Below are 4,709 nucleotides of genomic sequence, written 5' to 3'. Positions count from 1 at the left end.
TGTCGCAATTTGCGACGTCCTCCTCCATCGTAAAAAACCATTGGAATTTTTTTGACGGAAAACAATTGCGACCATTTCTCCGACTGTAATCGACGTGACTTACTCTATGATGTTTTCTGCCACGACGACATAACCATCACAATTCGGTTTCTTTCTTTTCTTTCCTGTCAAATGATGACTTGATCGTAAGTCTGTCACAAATTGGGTAGATATTGCCCGTTGCAAACGCCGGTCGCAATAAACAGTTTTTTCCGTTTTATTGTAGTGCACCGTTCATTGAACTTTTGAGAAGGGACAACGTGATCCCCTGTGCCAGTAGCAGTGAACGTCTCTTTTGAAACTGTAAGGACCAAAATATTGTTTAGAGATTTTTTTGGCCTATATATATATATATAAACACGTCTTTGAATACATGTACACCAATTATCTACAACTACAGAAATTAGTGCACGAAAAATACATAAACGTTGTTCATGCATAAATAGGTTATGTGTTTTATTTTGTTTTTTCCTTAAAAGACATCTGGAGAGAACTAGAAGTTCATTTACTTGTCATTATAGATGACAGTAAGCAACGCAAAGTAAATTTTAGCTCGAATTTGATTTGGATAAATTTAAATTAATTATATGACAAGTGTAATAATTTTTTTTTGTGATTGGTGTACAATTAAGGGAAAGTGACCAATAATACCAAGTGCATTGTGCTTGCTCTGTAATTAATTTGATTCAGCTAAATCTGATCCGAACTAAATTTTCTGCAACCTAATCAAAACCAAAATTGCCCCGACCTGTCTGTAATAGGATTTTCCAACGAGCACACTCTATATGCAACAACACTTAATTTAGTACTTAGCACCAATTTCTCCACTAATTGATCTCATAAAACAAACAAATGAAGGAGCTAATTTTCTTACCACTGGATTTCCTAATCATCATTTGCGCTAAAAATTTAAATTGTTGGATAAAAAAGCTTTATAACACTTTATGAAAATAATTTGTGAAATTACACTTTTAGTCCTATAAGGTTGAATGTTCAGCACTTTTAATCCCCTACTTTATGAAATTTAAAATGGTCCATTGAGAAAACTCGACACATTTGTTAATCCTATAAATCCCATAAAACAGAAGACTAAATGTGTCGAATTTTCACAATTTAGGACTATTGAGGACTAAATATGTCGAATTTTACCAATTTTGAGATCATTTTAAAAATTCGTAAAGTAGAGGGCTAAATATGTTGAATCTCTTATCTTATAAAACTAAAAATATAATTTTATCAAAATAATTACATATTTTTAAGTATTCGGAACTATATAGATATATTCTGATGTGGGGTTTCTTTTGGTGTAAATTCAGTATGAAAATACTAAATGATGTAATCATACTATACCGACAGTAAAATCTATATTGGATCCACGTTGCATATATAATTACATTATTTTGATGTTTTCGAACTCGATTATTTTCTGTGTTCTTTGAAGTATAATTTTAAATTAGGATAAATCATACTATCTATCACAATTAAATGAATCAATGTGAAAATTTTATTTGACTAGGATTAATTAATATTTATAATAATTTTATTTATGATCAAAATGACTTTCCATGATTCATAGCTATAACAAAATTATGGGATTTGACATTAATTTTCTTAAGTTATGCTTATATTTTAGCCTTATTTGCTGTAATAATAGTTCAAATCATTGCATAGTCGTGATTAATTACTATTGAATCAAATTTATTTACTTTTGTCTATTATGATAAAATGTTTTATGTCCTACAGGATATTATAACACGGGAAATCAAATAAAAAGAAAAGGAAAAAAAAAATGAAAAGAGAATTAAGAAAAGATGATGATGCTTAATTAAGTGGGTGGGACCCTCTTGCCTCCGTACCTTGCCCCCGACACCAAATGTACCTTTGCCTCCACCCTTATAAATCCCCACCACCACACACTTTCTTGCATAAGCATATATAGAATAATATTACATACGTATTTTTGTCCAGAGAACACAAGATCTTGTGCTTTTGTTCACCTAGTCCTCATCAGGGGATGGGAAGATCTAGTGGTAGCGTTGTTAGAGAGTTGTTTTGTTCTTGATCTGATGGAGAGTCCATATCATGCCGGTGCAGGTGCACCCGCTTCACACAGTGCGGGTTCTCGGCCTTTGCTAGGGTTTCCCTTGGGCACAGCCCTAGTTTTGGTGGTCATCTTCACCCTCAGCGGATTATTCTCCTGCTGCTACCACTGGGACAAGCTCCGTCGCTCTTTCCCTCTTCTCGCCGCCGCCGCCGACGGCGATCTTGCCTCCTTCCCTAAACCCTACTACAAGGAGAAAAAGAAGCAGAGCTTGCCAGTAATAATCATGCCGGGGGACGATGTTCCCAAGTTCATAGCGGTGCCGTGTCCGTGTGAGCCGCCGCGGTCGGATGAAATCGCTGTCGAGATGCGGCGGCCGCCACCTAAGCCACCGATCGCGGTGTATGAATTGAGTTGTTCCACCAGTAGAAACATGGTTACCTAAAACGGCGCGATATGTAGTGTAATATTTATATAGAGTTTATTAAATTTCATTTTATTGTCCAATTATTGCAAAAGTAGTATATATATATAGATTATTAGGTTCTTATAGCTGTTGACTTTATTTATCTGGAAATAATATGAATTTCAATGTCACTATGTATTTGTCATGTTTATTACTTTGCTGTTTTTTTTTACCCCCTCTCTGACTGACAATTGATTCCCAACATATTGTTGAGATTTCAAAATTGTTTATGAACAAAGATGTTAGACTCGAGTTCCATGTTGATCTAATTGTATAGTAATTTGTAATTTATTGTTTTTGTTGCTAATTTGTTACGTGATGTGAAATAGACCAATTTTGTTGTTTTGAATGCAATTTAATACACTTATACAAAATCTTGATACAATTGGTTTTTTGGCTTCCTTTCTCTGAACGAAGACAAGGGGTATTTATTCTTATTCTTATGTGTTATTTCTGATAAGTAATGTGAAAATCCTTAATTCTTTTTTTTTTGAAAATGAATTTTTGTGCAATCTCACTTATGGCTATATTTATTGTGAACCTATATTTTATCTCGTATTTATTGCGGCCTCAATTATTGCGCAATTTTCTCTTAATTTGCACCCTATTGCTACTTCATATTTTTTCAATTTGGGAAAGTCCAAATTATCCTCTGGTTATTGTTTTTCTCCAGTATGGAATTATCAATATATTTGATAGAATTGAGTATCTTGATGTATTTTATAATATAAGTGGTCATTTTTGTTAAAAAAAAAATAAATCGAAGGGATTTTTAATGTGTCCATAATCCGGAATTCTAAAAGTTTTTGGTTTGACTTACTAATATATGTTCGGGAAAGTTTTTTTTTTTTTTAAATAAAGAACACAAATATCATTCTTTACACGTTTTGAAAGTTATTATTATTAATAAGTTTAATTATATTTTGACATTCGAATTACGATTATTTTTATATTTTGATATTTACTTGTTAACTTCACAAAATTTTATACTTTGCCATTTAGAACTATTTTTTAACGAAATCTTTTATCGAAAAAACATCACATGTAGTGCACATGTAATATTTAAGAATTATGTGATATGATACTTTCACATATGCAAAATATGTGATTTTTTTGGGTAGAAAAATCAACAAAAAATGATCATATATGGCAAAGTGCAAATTTCGCAAAGTTTAGATGGTAAGTTGATACAAAAAAAAGTTTCAACAACAAACTGTAAAAATTGTTATAATTTGGATGACAAAATGTAATTTACCCTTTTTAATATATAATAAACTTATTAGATATGAAATACCAACAAAAAAAAAAGATTGTTATCACGGTACATAAGAAGAAATATGACATTTATTATGGTTAATATCAAAATAAGAAACAAAAAATTGTGGATAATACTAATTCACCGCAGCTAGCTATGCAACATCGGTTACTAGACGTTGTTTCTAAAGGTAGAAGCAGAACATTAGCCACAACTAAAATCTATACACAATTGATTTGCACATTCACACAAACACACACTGCTCAGTACCATGATTAACTTAATTAGTTGATAAATCAAGTATATATATATATATATATATATCCTAAATCACAATTAAAAACTAGGATTTATGTCTTACAACATAAAATGTTCTCTATTTTTTACTAGCAAATTTTTAGTTTTGATGCCACTGAAACTCAAATATTTTGTGAGTGATTTCATTAATTTGGGGCATTTATATTTTTCCAGCCAATTTTGTTGATATAGCATGAGAAATGCACGGAAAAAATATAATTTTGGTCCTATAATAACTGTAGGAGTGACATATTGAAGGGGCACCACATGCCGAACATTTTTAATTTTCAGCAAATTTAGCATTTCTTAACGATATTTGTACTAAATGTGCTCTTTTTTTAATTATATTTTTTAATTACAAAATCGAAATTGAGCAGGACCAAAAGTGCCATTTTCTAATAATTATAGAACTGAATTTATATTTTTATTATCATAAAATGCACGGTAAGATTTATTTGAGGTTGTATCTTTCACTAAGTAATTTGCCAACTCTACATTGTCATTTTACATTAATTTGTCCGGAATTATTTATAATAACAATTTTATACATAAAATTTATTACTAATTATTACTAGCGACAATATTTACTCAAATATTATTACTATAAAACT

General features: G+C 31.0%; 1 non-coding gene across 1 annotated transcript; it reads left to right on the top strand.

Annotated features, from left to right (window-relative positions):
• The first annotated feature begins 1,958 nt into the window (after positions 1 to 1,958).
• Positions 1,959 to 2,677, top strand: LOC105158705 (uncharacterized protein At5g65660). Its single transcript, XR_016063747.1, has one exon. It is a non-coding gene; the product is annotated as an uncharacterized protein At5g65660 (transcript).
• The last annotated feature ends 2,032 nt before the right edge of the window (positions 2,678 to 4,709 follow it).

The sequence above is a fragment of the Sesamum indicum genome, linkage group LG13, assembly GCF_026168435.1.
Source record: "Sesamum indicum cultivar Baizhima isolate 11 linkage group LG13, ASM2616843v1, whole genome shotgun sequence".
NCBI lineage: Eukaryota > Viridiplantae > Streptophyta > Magnoliopsida > Lamiales > Pedaliaceae > Sesamum > Sesamum indicum.
Note: the sequence above shows the minus strand (reverse complement) of the source record. Positions and strands in the feature narration are given on the sequence as shown.